General features: G+C 47.1%; 1 protein-coding gene across 1 annotated transcript in view; it reads left to right on the top strand.

Annotated features, from left to right (window-relative positions):
- LOC119448574 (tachykinin-like peptides receptor 86C) overlaps window positions 1–19049 on the top strand; it is a 382544-nt gene that overhangs the window by 297425 nt on the left and 66070 nt on the right. The gene's annotated exons all lie outside the window — the stretch shown is intronic.

The raw sequence follows: 19049 nt of genomic DNA, 5'->3' as shown, positions 1-19049 counted from the left end.
AAAAAACATTTAAACACGTGTATATACTAACATTGATTTCATTTTATTTATTTTTATTTTATTTAGACATACTGCAATCACCTTTCGGTGTTTTAGCAAGGTGGTACATAAATAAATTATTAGAAAGCAAAAATAGTGAATACATGAACATATAGTAGATACATGTTATACAATAGATACCATAAATGCAAGGTATCATGGGCATAGAAATATCGATACAATAAAAGCAACAAGGTTTAGGTTATGCGCCATCCATTTGGGACTATTTAACTCGTTTGTTCAGAGGAAACCCATGACAATAGCGCGTGCGAAGGGACACATGGAGCGCTGCACTGCCGATCCGGGCAGCATTGCATGTGTAGCGTGCGTTGGAAAATGTGGCCCGACTATTACTAACTGAATGAACAAGCGTGGTGTGAGCGCGCACAAACAAACATGAATAGATCACACTGAATGACTGCAGACAACGACTGTCAAAACGCTGGCACCAAGCACATACGTCGCAGCGGGCGAAGGTACGCGCGGTCTATCGCGTCAATGGAAACTGAGCGGCGAATTCACAGCGCATAAAGGTCAGAGCCGTGTGGAGATAAGAGACCGTGCGGGCGAGCGACGAGCGACGAGCGCGGTTGTTGGCAGAGTAGAAGTGCGCCCCCCCCCCCTCCCCGCTCCCTCCGGCGCTGGCTTCCCGCTTCCTTGCTTGCGCGTGGGAGAGATAAGAGACTGTGCGGACGAGCGACGAGCGCGGTGTTGGCAGAGAAGTGCCACCCCCCTCCCCTGCCCCGGCGCTGGCTTCCCGCCTCCTTGCTTGCGCGTGGGAGATTGATGCGTTCGCTCTCCGTGATAGCGCGCGTCCCCGCACGCTTCCGCTGGGGCATACGGCGCGCGGCGAAGATTTTATCTATACGGAACCTCACGGCGACGGCGACGGCGACGCCGACGGCAGAAATCCGGTTGCAGTGTCCATATAATTGCTATCGCAATAAAAGTACATAAACGTGTATATGGGACATTATCGGGACTTCATTTACTCTCCTGTCCAACCGATCCGCTCTAGATTTTCCGAACGTATGATGTTACTTCTTGTTTACAATATTTTGTTATTATTATTGTGTCAGAATGAGTCGCCGTCACCATTACAGGTGCATGAAGTTCTATATTATGTTCAGTTGAGTACCAGCCATGGTTGCTCAGTGGCTATGGTGTTGGGCTGCTGAGCACGAGGTCGCGGGATCGAATCCCGGCCACGGCGGAAGCGTTTCGATGGGGCGAAATGCGAAAACCCGTGTACTTAGATTTAGGTGCACGTTAAAGAACCCCAGGTGTGCTCAAAGACCCCTACGGCGTGCCTCATAATCAGAACTGGTTTTGGCACGTAAAACCCCATAATTTAATTTTTTTCAATTGAGCTACAAAAAAAGCAATTTATGGGCTTCCCTACGCAATGCAAAAAAGACAGAAGTTTACTCTGAGTGGTTCATTTTGGCGCGGGGTGGCCAAATGCCTTAGCACGGTTGAGTTATACAAGCCAGTGCTCTTGACCAGCCCATGGAGTCGTGAACATGTCGCAGTGCATGCAGCTTCATGAAATTCTGTATAAGATGAGGCCTTCGACTTTGAGCGAATGGTAGCCTTTGAGCCGTTGATCCTAAGTTCGACTTCACTTGGAGATCCACTAAAAGAACCGCATACAGGAAGCAGGACTACATATTGAAAGAATACAACAAGAATGAAGGCAGATTCTATATAATCACACCTTCTGCGGCGTAGTGGTGACTGAGATTGGAAGTTCAGTGCGCGCAGTGCTAAGCGTGCACTAAAAAAAGAGAAGTAAAATATTCCGAAAGTTTAAAGGAATGAAGCAAGAACCTTGAAAAGCAGTTTCCTTTCCAGAAATTTTGGTAAAGTTGTTAGGATATCTTAAAGAAACTTAACATTTTTAAAGTAAAACGCAATCGGCAGTCGAGGGTCCATGCGAAGAGGTGTTTCAGTAACGTATCGCAAGATGTTGACACTGTATAAGAAATAACTCCTATTTGATGGCTCGTGGATTTTTGCCGCCTTTTAGACTTCTTATCTATACTGACCATACAAGCTGTTCTTTTGATGTTATGTAGGGTACAAAGGTACCGAGCCTCTGCTATAGCAGAACTTGAAGGATCCCTGTAAGACTTATGATCAAAGTAGTGAAATGCAATTAACAACGAAGTGCACTATTTTGCAAATATTTTGCAATAAAAATATTCGATGGGTTCCATAGGAGCTGTATATGCAATCAGAAATCGCCTTTACTGCCCTCCGCGGTGCTCCGGCTCGTTCTTCAATCGCTTCCACTGCGGGGGCTACGGCGAAGCGGGGGGTGCCCACAACGGTCCGCCCGCTGAATGTCACCATACCGCGCAGTTTAAATTAGCTGTTTTGTTCACGCGGACGCCAATATTTTCAATTTTGGTGCCTACGACACTCCAAACTCAGAGGCTGTCCCTCAACTTACGGTTGAGTTTGGACAGAGTTTATGCGCTGGAACGGCGAGCTGTATCGCTCTAGCTGTGGCGTTCAACGTCTTCAATGTAGCGCAAAAAACAGAGTAGAGTTTTCTCCTGTGGCCGATACGTCGTGTGCCGCGCCGGTGGCCGTGCGGCTGTTATTTCCGTGATGTAGCCCGCATTGCGATGGTTGCTTCGCGGCTGACATCGACCCATACGCCGACGCACCACTGCGCAAATGACGTGGCGGCGACGCTTGCCGAACTGCGCGTCTTGTGGTAACCTGCAATGCATCACTGTCGTCGCCTTTGCAGCAACGAACTGCACAGTGACGGTGTAGTTTACCGTGAACGCTGAGGAAACGGCTTGCGAAGCGCGTTTCCCAGACCTTACAGAACTGCGAACACCGCGAACATCGCGTTCACGTTGAACGACTACTTGCGTTCAATAGAGTCCGTGTGTGCAGTAATTGTACACAGAAGGACAAAGGTGGACTGCAAACGCAGACGCATGCAGGGCGGTAGTGGTCAGCAATCTTCAGCGACACCACGATCTTGCGCTGCCGAGGATCCGCACCACTCGAGCAGACGACGGCCTCCGAATACCGACAGTCTAAATTTTCTGCCAACACTTTGAACGCCTTAGTAACCTGTATCTTTAAAGACAAAGTCTTTCTTAACGAGCTACCGCAACTTTTTTGTATCGGGTATGTTTTATAGCCTCTTACCGTGGGTCGATCACGGAGATTGTGCAGCCTAAAAATGTGGACCGATATGTGCTACTGGTATTGCTTCTGGGACCACTGGTCACCATGACGTCCCGAATATATTATCTAATAAATAAAAAATAATGCTCTCCAACGGCAAGATTCGATCAGAGAACCCTAGCACCGCAGCCAAATGCTCTAACCATTAGAAAACGGGCGCTCCCGTGCCTCAGAAGGCGGAATAGAACGCCCGTAAGCATTTCGGGCGTGCAAGCCAGCGCGTTGAGGTTGTGTGCGTTTTATTGCAATATCAATTTATGAACACTCCATGATATTTCGCCGTCGTCAATAATTCTCATAAAAATACTGATTTCTTAGTTTTATTACGTTTTCTGAAGAATGTTACTCACATGAACTGTTCGTTGGCCTTTTCATCAGAATTTGAACGCCAGGTGGCGAAATATGCCTACGCGTGTTCTATGCGGGCTTGTTTCAAGCTCGGAAAAACACTTTTATGTAGTCCGTATTGAGCAACAGAAACCTGTATCGGGAGTTTTTCATGTTGCTCTACGATTTTATCATTGCCACTTTTTAATCTCTATAATGTTTGAGAAGTCCATTAATTATTTAGGACTAATTACGTAATTAGCGGAATGCAAAAAATAATCTTAGCATCTTGAAGCGACGGCAAACAACATTACCTTGGCTTGTACAGCTACGTGGCATTTGCATATATTTAAATCTTGGCACGTGATAGCTGGGACACCCTTCGTATATGAGGTCTGTATTTTTTTTTAAGTGTCATTTATTTTGTTACGCTTGCTATTGTTTCTCTTTACCATTCTTATCACTTTGCTTGGCATGTTTTTGCCATATATTATGAGCTACTTATTTAACACTTCCGGGACCATTATTTTTTTCTTCTTTTCTTCTTTTTACTGACTTCCACGTGTTTGCCTTTGACCTTTTCTCGAAATTTCTTGCTTATTTGCATTCACTATCTATAATCAAATATGCGTTATTTGCCTTTGTATACGTATACCTTTGCTCCTCTCCTCTGCAATGTACAACTGTACCTTGAGGGTATAATAAATAAATAAATAAATAAATAATAAATTGTGTCTGCGGTCGTCATGCCCCGCGTGCTTACTTAGCCAGCTTACGTCTGCTTCAATTCATACTGCCCGTAAAGCTACGACGGTTGCTCCGTGTAATATTCTAACGTGTTGCTATCGCACTTGTTGTCTCCCGTTATGACGAACTTGTGATTTATCAAATAAATAAATCAATAAATTGCTCAACGGCTGAACAGAGGACATCAAGCACAGAATCCTGATACTGTAACCAGTACGCCACGGACGCTTTTCGCCTCATAATCGGGTAATATTTTTGCCATGTTAAACGATGGATGTTATATAAAATTATCGAACAGGTCATGACGCGTCAAGATGCGCACTGACTCTGAAGATAGCGCAGTAAAAAATTCACCGACGATTACGATGCACCCTAAGGCGAAATTTGAGCGCAACTCTACACGTGTTTTCATTCCGTGATATATTGGCTCGCGTGGACAATAGGTCTCGTGCGGCACGTTGCAAACGGAACGAAGCATGGAGGAAGGAAAAAAACTGAGGAGGGGCCCTGACGTCACTCTTTGTGACGCCAAGTGACGCCGGAAGTTGGCGTTGCTCCGCCATGTTGTCGTGGCAGATTCTCCTCTCTTGTTTATATTTCTCGCGAAACCACGCCGCGCGGCGCGCAACCGGGCTGCTCGGACGCGCGTGCTCCGCAGTGACCCTAAACCGAAAGACGTAATCGTGATGTGTCGTCGCATTACCGTTGTCCGCGTCATGTTGAAATAAGTTCATGACTTCGCAAATAAACCGTGCTGTAAAATTCACTGCTTTTACCGGCTTTTATGAAAAAAAAGGATGCTTTATCAGCCCAGCCAACTGAACTGTTCTCTATACAGCAGGTACCGGCCGATGCCAGTTCTTGCATCTTTTTATAACAATCACCTTCATCACTCGCTTCTGCTTGTTTTTGAAGACGTATTTCCGATCTAGACGCCCGGCGCTACGAAAAAAGTCTACACATTCTCACTGTACTGCAAGAATGAACCACTTATTCGGCGTAAAACTACACCGGCACACATGTGCAGGTGTGTATGAACCTCGAAAGCGCTCTCCTCAAACGAGCCCGTGCTGTCGCGCGTACTGCGAGAAACAAGAACAGTTGAGCAACATGTGTTTTAATATGCAAAAAGCAACTTGTTACTGAACACAAAGTTCTAAAGCCAGGATTATGCATTCTTGCATAACGTTCTACGTTATCATCGTCACTTACTATCACCCGCTGTCAAAAGCAGGTATAGCATGACTGTCACTGACCTGCAAGGCGTTCATTGTACAGATTCTGAAACACAGTGGTTCCGGTCTACAATGGCACGCTAGTATGATTTCGCCGAAGAGGGCAACATTTCCCGCAGGTATTTCTTAGGCCGTGGCCATTGCCGTGGCGCGGTACAGTGCGTACAGCGTTGCAGGCGCACTCATCTCATGAGTTTGAGTTCCTTTAGTCCCACCTGGCCACAGGAACATCCCGAAGAGCACGGTCCAGATAAAACAGCGGAACAAAACACAGAGACTAACGCAAACCTGCCCACACGACGCCTTTGCCAATGGTACGAAACCTACGGCGCAACACGTGTGAGCGCACACACCATACGAAAGCCGCCATTGTGCCACGACAATATGGCCGCTGCAGCACAAAACTCGTGAAAAAAACAAAGAAAATACCTTGACTACGTCACTTCCTCCACACATTTCTCCTAGCGCGAGGAGGGGGTAGGGCCTCTCAGTTTTTTCCTTCCTCCATGGAGCGAGTGTGGCACAACTTCTACCGACTTCAACTGGAGGGTTGATCGCCTTCCAACTTTCTACAGCGAAGCTTCTTTACGAAAAGCCCTGCGCCTTTCTTGCTGATCGTGGCTGCCGCCTGCTGCTGCTGCTGCTGCTGGTGGTCGTGCGTTTCTCACCGAATAGCTCACACACGGCTGCCTGACGGCGGCGATCTAGGGCGGAGCCATCTAGGAGGGGGGAAGCCGGCCTGCGCTTGCGGGTTGTTAGCTGATGATGGAGTGCGAGGAGGGGCGACGTGGAGAGACTGCGATCAGGCGGGAGAGAGGGCGCCGGAGGAGATGGCCTTACGTTGCGCATGCGCTGCAGCGCCTGTCGACCGAGTGCTCGGTCACATCTCTCGCCTAGGGGAGGTCGGTTACTGCAAACAAATGCGCAGAAACCCAGCTTCTTTCTCGTTCAACCCCAACGCTCGTTGCGTTCAAAGGTTCATTGCATTGCAGAGCTCCTCGTTGGGGCATCCTTGAGCCAGATGAGAAGGTGCGTGTCAGCCACTGCCTCGTAAGCTTCACTGTATATAGATTCCAACAGGGCACGTTGGGTCTGCTTAATTTTTATTACATAAAGTATCGTGAACATTTTTACTGTCGCAAACGCTTTGTGGCCGTTTGTAAGGTTGTTTTTGAACGGGACGTTCCGCATATCCAGTAGGTAGTCGCATTATGAAGTGTCATTGCCCCATCAGCTGCAATTTAGATGACGGCGGTTGGACGAATCAGTAGGAAAGCATGGCCGATCATTACAGCGACATTATACGTTGCCGGTGCATGGAAATGAGTAATATTTGTCTCGGGGAGTCACGAATGCATTTTCTCGCGTCTAGTACGATTTATTTATCATTCTCAAAAAGTGTTACAGGGCACTTTAATTTTTACGGACCAATTTTTTACGGATGCGGTATCTTTGCTCCGTGGTGAAATAAATGTTGTGAGTTAGCCATGGGTAAAGCTGCAGCAAAGGTGTCGGTGGGTTTAGACGTTCGGAAAAGCAGAAATCGGTAGCCACAAATGAAATTCTGCTTCGTCACCAGCTGAAAATTGATTTACAATAGTACTTGTTCAATTTTTTCATCTGTGTAATGGCCGGAGGTTGTTCATTAGAAAAATGAAGGGCAAGCGTTTTTTTTTAAATGCGAAGCATCTTGCCAGCGGCTCTGTCTGTCGTCCCGCATCTCACACCGCCACAGCGCATGCGCGTCCCTTCCCCTCTCTCCCTCTCCTACGCTCCCACCCTTTCTCTCCTCTAGGAATATTCTACGGAGCGGAGTACGAGTGCCACACCCCCACAGCGCTAGCGCGTCTCCTCCCCCTCTTTCCTCCTATGCTCCCACCCTTCTCTCCTCTAGGAATCCGGAGTGGCGCGCTCGACAGGTGGTGTGACAGCTGCATACTCCGCTGGTGGCGCCACGGTAGTTCCGCGGTATGAAAATGACGGAGCGCGCGCGCCTGATTCTCTCTCCTGTGCAGCGCCGCGATGAGCGCTCGGGCCGCTGACGTGAAAACCATCTCCCGCTCAAGGTAACCATCTCCCCGCTGCTTCGCATCCACATGGTTCCCTTTAGCGGGAGATGGAGTAATTTTTTTCACTTTTACAGCGTCACTTAAGAGCCGATGCGTTTTCTCGCATTTGGGCGACTTGCTGTGTTGGGTCTTTAGTTGTTTCAGAATGAAATGTACTCCTTCCTTTTTGATAAACACTTAAGACGGGCACCAACGCTGTAAATTAAGAGACGTCATGAAAAGTCTTCAGGCTGGGAACGTCAAAAGACACCGTCACTACTCGTATTTCGATTTTACATATTTCTGGCCTACAACGCAACCTTAATCTTTCGGTTAACTCTGTAGATGCGATTGTGCCTCGCTGCGCAACAGCGACACCCATTTAAGGCCGTCATGCTCTGGGGCGTTCCTGGCTTTTTTCAATCGACGAATTTGACGCCCGACGCTTCTATCGCAACTCGGCCACTAAAACTTGTCCATGAAGTCATGTCATTCGCCTTTAGTGGATTTTAATACGTGACATCACATGGAGCCCCAGAACGCTGTAGGGTGGCACTCAAGGCATGGTGATGATCCAGAGTTTTATCGCCTGTAACTTATAACTCGCTGTAACCATTACGATTAGCGCTGTAGGTTTTTCTTTCTTTTTTGTTTCTCGTTTCCCCCCCTTTACTCAATGCATAGTGCACTTATTGTACGACTACGATCCTTCACAGAATCTTCTACCACGATATGAACAACCACGTTTTGCTGACGTGTTCAACATGTTGCAACACTTGAGATGGCCGTATCCAAAGACGCTGCGTGATCTACTCGGACGCCATCAACTCAGAAGGAGGGCATATAGCTTCATTGAGTCCGAAACATCCTGGCGTACGAGATGCACATAGCTATTCAACCGGCTTATCAGATCCACTATTATTGGACCTACAGGCTATAGAGGATGCGGCGGAAACTGTAGCCAGTTTTCCTACCCTTAACAAGGCCCACATGTGCACTCATTCAAATGTGCAGTTTTGTACCCTAAGCAAGTGGCGAAAAATGTTACCTACCTGTGAACAGGTTTGTGCCTTAATAAATATTTACATGCCTCTGTTAGTGCATGTCCACTGGGTTCAGTTGGTCAACGTAATGTCCACGTCATTAACTCATTTGGCTATGTCAACACTGAGTGACTTAATCTCAAGAATATCTTTGGTAGCCTAATGATCACTCATTCTAAAGAAGTGGTTGCCATGCACAGTTTACTGAAACCAAGTTTACAGGCACATGTAGCTAAAGATGAGCCAGAGAGGGAGGTAATAGAGGCTTATTATGTCAAGCGAAGGGGTTATACCTGTTTCAACATGCCGTCCTTATCCCTTTTTGATCAGGCTTTTCTGGGCGGCTCTTTGCGCATGTCATTTGATTAGTTAGTATGCGCAGTTGATCGCTGAGCATTCCTGCTTTGTTTTAGCTGTTTTTGTAGCGTGATCACCATGGTAACATCGCTTGCCTGCGCATAAAAAACACGCACAAATTCGTGTGGGAGTGTAGGAGTATAAATAAGCATTGTGCCACTTCCTCATCTCCACGTAGTCCAGTGTCATTACGAATGTTATGAAATTTGAACACCTGCGGTTATTTGAACCTGGTCTCTACTTTCCGGAGACGATGTCCAATATCCGAAGCTTCTGCGTCGGCAGCGAATACGCAGTACATTTAGACATGCTTGGGACAGAGACTGCGTGGAAAGGTACCCGAGGCTGTTAGAACCGATAACCTGCATGAAGACTATGAGAGATGGTTGGTGGATGACGCATTTCATAATCTCACTCCTACAGTATCTGCATGAAACGAGGCTCCACAATTTATATAATCTAATCCCTACACTATGGTGCTTGGCAACGCATGCCAAAACAGACTGCAGCTTAAGAATCCCTATAAACAATAATTGCTATTTAGAGTACCGTTAAGCACAGCATTGGAGGTATTATCTTCGAGTTTGACGCCTTTGCGACTGCGTCGCACGAGCGAGGTATTCCGTGGATTGATTTTTTAAATTCTTATTATCGTTCTTATATTGTGCTTTAATGTAAACGCTGAAAAACTATGGTGTTCCTAACACAGAGAAAGCGAATAGCTTCTGCTCTACAACTTTCATTTGAATGTCTCGTCGTAAATTTATGACTGGCGAAGTTAATTATTTTCAATAGATAGGTAATTATAGACGAAAAAATAGTCCTAGTTGCTCCGCACATTGGCCAATAAAGCTATCTTTGTTGCGCGCTATAATAAATCGAAATATTTATAATACTCGGCTAAAGTTACGAGGAGCACCGTTGTATAGGCCTATTGTTGCAGCTCTGAGAACAAGATGATTTCAAGCCAAACGCACAATCGGTTTCGATCGGCACAGTTTGTCACTATAGCCGGCATTTTACACAGGAGCCGCATGTTATCCCTGGCGACGGTTGCCTTTGCGGATAGCTCTTGCGTACTGACAGCATTGCAAGTTGTAGTTCCGTTTCGCCTAACTCGGAAACATTTATTGCGAGCATTCGACACTATGAGACGGGAAAACCATCGTGGTTTTTATTCCCTTTCCCTTACAACGACCGTCGTACCTCATCCACGCTGCAGTCGAAAAAACGCCACAACTGCTTCGTATACACCGGCGACCACGCAAGTGGTACGGATGGCCAATCGCTGTCCGCCGGAGTATAGGCGGACGTTCGCGCTCGCTGATGGAAACAAATGGTTGGGCGTGCCGCATCGCGCGACTCGCGCAAATCTTTCGTATTATAGCTTCTGCATTGCGCAGAAGGCCCACTGGGGCGTGCAGTAGTACCGACATGGCGCCTCGATAGAAGCGGTCCCAAATAGTGGCGAAGACAAACCTGGCCCGGGCTCCATCGTGACCCAAATACATATTGCGCGTGCCAAGTGCTGTTTATGCGCGGTTGCCATGAGGTGGCTGCGGACGTGAGTGGCGCCATTTGGGAGCGTTCGTCTGATGAGCGAACCCTGCTGTACGGAGCGCGGCCACTGAGCTAGCAACAGGAACTGCCGCTATATTCGTGTACCCACGAATGAGTAACGATTTACACCCGCTTTCACTGCGCCCTTTATGGCATGGTGGGTACACCGGCCAGAAAAGCCGTGAGCAATTACGCGTTGACTGTGGATAGGCCCTGCCCTCGTCCCCAGCGGCTAGCTATCGCAAGAATCAATCTCCTCCGACAACTGAGCCACGCGGACAGAATAAGTGTCTGTGCAGAGTCTTCACGCGTGCCTGCCTCGCAGATGCAGACACAAAAAAAGCAAGAAAAGAGATATCACCTGTATGGCTTTAGATGTGCGAAAGAGGAAATCTATTTCGCTATTTTTGGCGCCCCACTCGAATTACCGGAAAGATGGAGCCTAGGACTAGTGCATTGTGGGGTGACGAGCTTTTTCTTGAAATTAATGTATTGTATGCATCGAACGCGGCAGGTAAAACGTTAAAATAAATGTCGAATGGCGAATGTCTGCACCGGAAGGACATCGCGCGCCTAGTTTGCGATATTTTCCTGTTTTACAAAGTGAACAATGTGCTCCCTCGGAGATTCAGGGTTACCACCACCGTTAGGATTAAATGAAAATTAGTCAAGCAAGAATCTTGGAACGACGAAACCGTTTAACCAACCCTCGAAGTACATAAATTTCTCTTCTTTTCTCCTTGGAGAGGGTTTCGTTGCAATTGCGTTTTGAAGCCCCTTTTAGTGTCTCTTATGTATGTGGAACGTGTGATAGCTTCTTCTGGCTTCAATATCTGGTTTAGAGCAGTGCACTGGCTCGAGTTTACCCTGAAGCCCGGGCCTGGCCGGCTCGTGGGCCTGGTCGGGCTGGGAAGGACAGTTTTTTCATGGGCTCGGGCGGGGCTTGGGTATTTCAAGGCGGGCCTGGGCTGGCCTCGTACTTTCTGGTAGTGTGCATGTAAAGTGCAGCAGTTATCTTCGCGCGTCTAGACTCTGAAAAACCTGTTGCCCCGGCACAGCTGGAAGCTAGCAGTGCTACTCCTGTGTACTTCCCTTTTCTTCGTCCGTCGTATTTGGGCTGTTTGAAGAGAATGTAAAAGTCCAGAAAGATCTAGTCACCTCAAACCAAAGGATGTCATTGTATTCCTTACATAAATCAATGTAATTAATGCTTCAGCGCGGTGTAAGCGCGTTCGTGACTTGCTGATTCTTCAAAGGCGAATTGGTAAAACGATGACTGGTAAGAAGATAATTCGTCACGCTGCAGAAATATGGCACTGCGTCCATTCATGACTGCACGCATGTTCTCAACCGGCCGCCTAGCAGCAGCGCATTACGCTGCACCATGGACGAACGAGAAGCTTTCTTTCTCCATTTTTCCCGGTCCATGCGCTGCGCTCACGACCTGTCGTGGCTGCGCTTCGGTGATAGAGTACATCTACTAGAATACGGTTGAGCCGTACGAGCGGCTGGGGCGGCGCATGCTTTGCAGTGAGGCACCCGACGTGGAAAAATACTGTGGCGGCGTGGCGATAGAAGTGGATTGGGCCACATCAAAGTCGAGCCGTTGGAAACTGCTGGCGATACTGCTCGGCAGGGTCATTCGTACTATTTCGCGCGGTGGTATTTGCGTTCAGACTCCTCAAATCATGTTCATAATTGCATCTAACATGTATTTATGCCTTAAGAATAAATTTCTTTCATTAATTTCTTTATTTTAGTTTTTTAATGCCACTCGGTGGTCTTTTTCGATCTCGGGCCGGGTTCGGGCCGGTTTCGAGCAGGCTCGGGCTGGGCTCGGGCCTAAGGTAAAGGGGCGGGCGGGCCGGGCTGCTAACGTAAATTATTTCCGGGTCCGGGCCGGGCCCGGGTCTCGCCATAAAACTTTTTGTCGGGCTCGGGCAGGCAACCCGATGTAAAATAGGGCTCGGCAGGGCCCGGGCTGAAAACATCGGCCCGTGCAGTGCTCTAATCTGGTTGGGCAGAAAATGTCACTTAAACAAAAAAGTCTAATTTGTCCCAGTTAGGCTTTTTATTTCAGGTTCGCGACGATGTAACCAACCGGTCTTGCTACCAGCGTTCGTACTGTCGTCATGGTCGTCAGGCTCACTACTATTTGGTGGGATTGAACTGGTTTTTTATGCAGACGTTTTTGGCATCTCGCGCCCACTTTGCTAGCTTAGCGCTATAGAACGCGGTTCCACTGTTGTATGCTATGCTTGTTGTGCATCTGAAATGTTCAGCTTGAAAAGACCAGTTGGCATGGTTGGCGTTTTCCTTTCCTACCTTAGACGCGTGATCATTTGGGTGCATTAAACTATGACCACTAGGAATGCTTGTTCTTTCCTGTCGCCTTCACGCTGTTTCTACAGTTCAGCAAGATCAAAGTCCATGACTGGGACTGAAATTTGACTCGCAAATATCGTCAGGTTATCATGCGTCAAGTTATTATGCGTCAAGGTATCATGCGTCATGCCTCGTTTGGTGTAGTTTTTACTACCAAATTGACATGGGACGCTCACATAAGTAAAATTTGCAAACTTTTTCCAGATTTGTTGGAATTTTTTCACGCAACAGGCACAGTTTACCCATCAAGAGTAACCTAAGTTTAAATTACGCTTTCTTTTACTCGTACCTAAATTACTGTTTCCTAGTCTGGGGTAACACCAGTGCTTCGAATATTCAGAAATTATTGTTCTTCAGAAAAATGCTCCGGATAATTTCTGATACCTCGTATGATGCCCCAACACTTCCCCTACGCCTGAAATATAAAATTGTTGGTGTAAATAAATTGTTTGAATACAGGTTTGGCTGTTTTTACAAAAAATGATAGCAAAAAATGACCCCTTCCTTAATCACATAGTAAAGCTTACCCCGCATATTACGCCATATGAAACTAGAAAACGACATACTTATATCTTGCCACGATGAGAACTAACTATGGTTTCGCTATGTTGATGAGCATATTGCCTAAATTTAACACTGAATTCTGTGAGAATGTATGCTATATGTCATTTCATGCTATTCGAGACTCATTTGTGCTTAGTTATTGTTTGACCTAGTATAGAGCATTCGCCTTTTCTTTATAAAATTTTGCACTGTTTGACGTTAACTCAAATATTTTTCGTGCTGTGTATTTATTATGCGAGTATTCACTACATTTTTAACTGCATTTGAAGTTCTACGTATCATGTGTAATGTATACTCAACTGTTGTACTAACAATGTCCGAGCAATTTCGTTGCATTACACATATTGTACCCTATTATTCCTCAACTTTTTTTTCCTTTCTTCCTCCTGTCACTACTGACAATGTGTTAAAAGGGTTTCCAGGGCCTTGTCAAGCGGTCGTGTAGACTGCTTTTTCTCTCAAACCCCCAGTTTGTACCGCACACTGTATTGCAAACTGAAATAAAGCTTTGATTGATTGATTGATTGAAGTCAGTTTTCGGAAGCCTGGCAAGTGGAGGAATGCTCATGGAAAGGGAAATTATCGTATGCAGTACTGTAGCACAAAGAAAACCCTTTACATGCCCCTCTGCTTCGAGATGTCAATCAATCCAGCCTCGCGCTACAGTCTGCTGGCCTCCTGGTTAACTCAAATTGTAGAGCGACCATTCCCGAAAGGCGTTGGTCGAGGGTTCGATGTTCGCACCAGAAGTCATCACACCGAATCACTCGCTCATGAATTTTTCTTCAACTACGAATCTTCCTTCTAGAGAAAGCGGTATGGGTTTGCTTTGTAACTTCCTGCTATACAGTCGGTGAGATGACAATATTCCCTTTCACGTCATCATGCACGTCATGTCTGTCGGCTTTCTGGACATATCATTCTTTACTTGGCATGTGTGGCCCCCCGTCTGTATATAGTTGCTAATGTCTCCTTTCATAACAAACCATGCAAATCTCTTGAGCAGCTTGTATGTGCGCCAAATCAGTAATATCTACCTGGCTCAAAAACATCATCATAAACATGAAGAATTCTCAAACGTATTGTCGGTGGCACATTAAACGTTGAGTAAATGAAATTTATCTCCTGTGTGCCTTCCTAGAAATTTGTGTAATCTTTTTTTTCAGGTGTTCGCTTGTTTCTTAATCTTGTTTCTGAATGCTTCTGAAACGGTGTGCAGCCGACATTAGCGGTGCGGAATGATGAAGGCACATTCTCGCAGGTAGTTAACTTACCTTGCATTGCGTCTTTAGCATCAAATGGGTGCTACTCAAGAGTTTAGTTTCAACAGGCAAGCTATGCGGGTCTCCGGCCTACAGAAACTTACACAGATCGAAACGCTGTATACATATGTGCACAGATCGGCAAGCTGGCTTGAAGACCTGGCAGAGGCTCCACTCGCCGCTCAAGTTCTCTGTTTTGAACGTTCGAAGCAGTCAGGGAATTACTTTGTGTGCTTGGCTTCGAAAGGAGGGCGATCACGCCTACCTGCAAAAAGGCTTGATGGGTGGTTCAGTTGTGCCATGCCATTCGCTGTCCTGACTCCTTTCGCTGTCTCAGTGTCTCAGTCCCCTTGTGATAACCATTAGTGAGTGACATATATCCCGGCTTTCAATACTCTGTCCTTTATCGCGTTAAGGACCAACCGCATGCACGCGATATTCAAGCGACAGCGACAAGCAACGCGACAGGCACACTCTGTCGCGCTGTCGTGTCGCGGCGTGGAGCAACCACCATGAACGCAAACGCGAAAAAGAGTAGCGACGGATTTACATTGTTGTGCGAATAAATGTTTTTATGCGCGCGTAAAGAAATCTGAATTTTATCAAAAGGTCAATGTTTTATCTAGGCCTAGCTAAAATATGCTATCATCCCCAGTGAAAATCCGTCCCATGCATCCCCAGTGGAACTCTGTCCCATGCCGCCAGCGTAATGTGCCGGGCGCCATCTGTTGAGTAAAACTTAAAACACTTTCTCGGCTCTCGGTGGCGTCTCAGGCCTAACAGCGTCAAAACAAAAGAACCGATCTCATAATAACGACAAGAGAGCGCCGATACTTAGTCTTCAGCTAGCGATGAGGTGAAGCGATGACTGATTGTACTATTTATTTTTTGCTGTCACAGCGGAGAGCAATTTGCAAGAGCGAATTCAGATCGAAGCGGGCAGACTGATTGCTGCCATGTTGTTGTGCAATCGCTGTCCCCAGCGGATGTCGTCGTGCTGACTTCCGGGCGACAAGCGATATTTTCTGGCTGGCCAGAAACCGGCGACACGACCAGCGACAGCGACGGATAGCCCTCCGCGACGGTAAAACCTGTCGCTCGTCGCCGTCGCTTTTCGCTGTCGCTCGAAAATCGCGTGCATGCGGTTGTGCCTTTACTCTATCTTTGGAAAATTGCGAGCGCGTTCTCTTTGCAGATTTGGTACGCATGCAGGCGCGCAGGGTTACTTGGTGTGTCCTTTACCAAGGCACTCCCAGCAGCCTGCGAGAAGTGGACTTTATGTAAGCTGAGGTACAGAAACAATCACGCAGCTATGATTCGAAGACATATTTAATTGTTTCGAACAAACTGACATTCCAAATAGAGTGAATGTGACCACCTAATTGGTCCTCTTATAACTGGTGTAATAATTAAGAAAGATACCAGAAACAAGCAGCGTAATTGAAATACCCATCCAAAAGGAAATGTTGCTGTGCGATAACGAAGAATTTCAACCAGCATATTCTGCGAATGCGTTTATTAACCACTGAACGAATATGTGACTAAGGTCCCCCCCCCCCCCCCCCGAGTTGCCTCTGTATTGTGCGCACATCTCATGTTCATTTCAAGAGCACAGCTACTATACCGAACCAGTTGGCCTATGTGTTAATGCCTTTTATAAAAGCAATGTGCACTTAGGAAAACGTATTTCCTTGCCGGCACTTGAAAATTCTTTCCACTTTCCGTACTTTTGCCATTCGTCATGGTTTCATGCGAAACCCGCCGGGTGGCTCAGTCAGCTAAGGCGTTGCGCTACTGAGCAGGTGTCGCAGGATTGAATCCCGGCCCCGGCGGCCGCATTTCGATGGAGGCGAAATGCAAAAACGCTCGTGTGCTTGCGTGTGCACGTTAAGAACCCCAGGTGGTCAAAATTAATCCGGAGCCCTCCACTACGGCGTGCCTCATAATCAGAACTGGTTTTGGCACGTAAAACCCCAGAAAGAGGAAGAAGAATGGCTTCGTGGGAGGCGGCGTCACCGCCATCATTGGGATCGGTTGCCCGACGAGACAGATATTGACATAAAATTAAATTCTGAGGTTTACGTGCCCAAACCAAGATCTGATTATGAGGCAGCCGTAGTGGGACTTGGGATTTTTCTGACAAGCTAGGGTTATCTAACGTGCACCTAAATCTAAGTACAAGAGCATTTTTTTTTGCATTTCGCCCAATCGAATTGCGGGCCCCGCCGCCGGCATTGCACCCGCGACCTCAAGCTCAGCAGCGCAGCGGCCTATCCTAAGCGACCAAGGAGTGGTAGGACGGATATTGAAATGGGAGGAAGGAGTGAACAGAATCGGAGGAAAAAGAATCTTTACATAATGCCATAGCAACTGGATAAAATTGCCCTTACCGTGTATATGGGCCATTTTACAGCGACACCTAGCAAGTGAACCTTCTTCGTTGTGTCTTTAGCACCGACTACACCTCCCCCTCTCCTCTACGGTTAAGGGAAGGATGGGTGGATGGGTGGGCTCCTGTTGACAATGGACGTTATTTATTTAAATGTCCTGAATTCATACAGAAGGTAAAGCATTAGTAGACAGACGCGAGCGTCCTCGCGCAGAAGCACGAGTGGCATGTTGTTGGCGCGAGCGCACTTGACATTTAGAGAGGGGCGCTTCAGCTCACCCTCAATTCCTCCGTGGAGCAGAGCTGGCTTGGAAATAGTGTGCGGTGGGGGTGTGCTAGCAGGCTTAGGCGAGATGGATGGCACGCAACCGGCACTCGCACCTCATTTCGACTCCATCCTCGCCGTTAGTCTTCCGCGCCTGCGTGGTGACAGGCTTCAAACTCCACCGAACTTCATCAGCGGCACTCGGATAGGGCAGTCTGTGGCAGCTTTCCAAGTCCATAGCTCTGCCTGCAACAAGCATGCTTACTTCTCTTTTTATCTTATTTAACCTGAACATCAGCTATCTTCGTTTTCTCTGTAATATATATTGCGTCGTCTTATCTCTCGACGCTAAGTCTGACATTATGCGTATCATTGGTCGTTGCGTGCTCCTTAGCCACTTCTGAAATTTTTTAAATACTCCAAGCTTCCGCCGGATTTGTGCTTCTGGAAGAATAGAGAGAGAGATTTATTTACAGAAAGGCAGAGAGGTCGGCCTGAGCTGTAGCTAGCTCAGGCCTGCTACTCTACACTGGGGAAAAGGGATGGGAAGGAAAGGGCTGGTGAAGGATGATGATATATGAGGAGGAGGTGCGTATTTACAAGTTCACAACGTTTTGGCATCCCTAAAGTCGTGCGTTCAGCCCAGTGGCTTGTAGAAAGGCTATAGCGGCACTTGTTATCAGGGCTGCGCTGTTTGCATTAGGCCAAGTACCTAAAAGAAACTCGTCAGATAGCGGCCTCTTATCGACGTTTGCAATGGAAGAGACCAGTTTCTGTCGTCCTTGCGCGTACGGGACAAATACAAAATACATGATCAAGTTTCTGGTACCTGACAGTAGTCACAATTTGGGCAGTATCACTGCAACCTATCAGATAACGCTTCGTGAATGCGACACCAATGCGAATCCGGTGCACCATACTTGTTTGGCATCTTATGAGCTTAGGAGGCATACGGGGTGGAGGGGGATTTCATTTCTGGGTCTCATTTATGCACTCGCTTGTGTCGTCAATCTGGTTTGGTCAAGTGCTCCATCGTACGTTTGCGTATTACGCAACGAGGTAGAGCGTTTGTGTCTCATCGTGAGAACGGAATGCGAAGTTTATAATCATTATTTAAAGCAGTTTTCGCTTCAGCGTCTGCCTGTTCGTTCCTTATTATGCCACAGTGTGAAGGTATCCACTGAAAGATATATGGCCATCTCTATAATTTCGACAATTTCTATAAGAATATAATTTATACACTCCTGTGCTGAAAGTATACCAGTTAGCATTCCTGTTATTAGTTATGTGTTTTTGTTCAGTTCAGATTTACTGCAGACAGGGCTTGTCCGGGGAATGCACGAGCAAGAACGTCGAGGGCATGCTTTCTTTGCGGCGTTCTGTACGGCGGAGATACGCGAAAAGTCGTCACGAAACCACAGGCGATCGCACACACACAGGAGAATTCAAATTCCACGTCGAGGAACTTGCGCTTGAATTTCGCCGTCGCTCCCTTGAACGTGGGGACCTTGTCGGCGCGGTATACTTTAGTCGCTTCGCAGCATTCTCTACTCCGCGACGCTCATCGTCGTCCTGGCAGGCTTGTCGCATACGCTTGGCATGTCTAGCGGCATAG

This window comes from Dermacentor silvarum, chromosome 1 (genome assembly GCF_013339745.2).
Source record: "Dermacentor silvarum isolate Dsil-2018 chromosome 1, BIME_Dsil_1.4, whole genome shotgun sequence".
Lineage (NCBI taxonomy): Eukaryota > Metazoa > Arthropoda > Arachnida > Ixodida > Ixodidae > Dermacentor > Dermacentor silvarum.
This window is presented reverse-complemented; position numbering and strand designations above follow the sequence as displayed.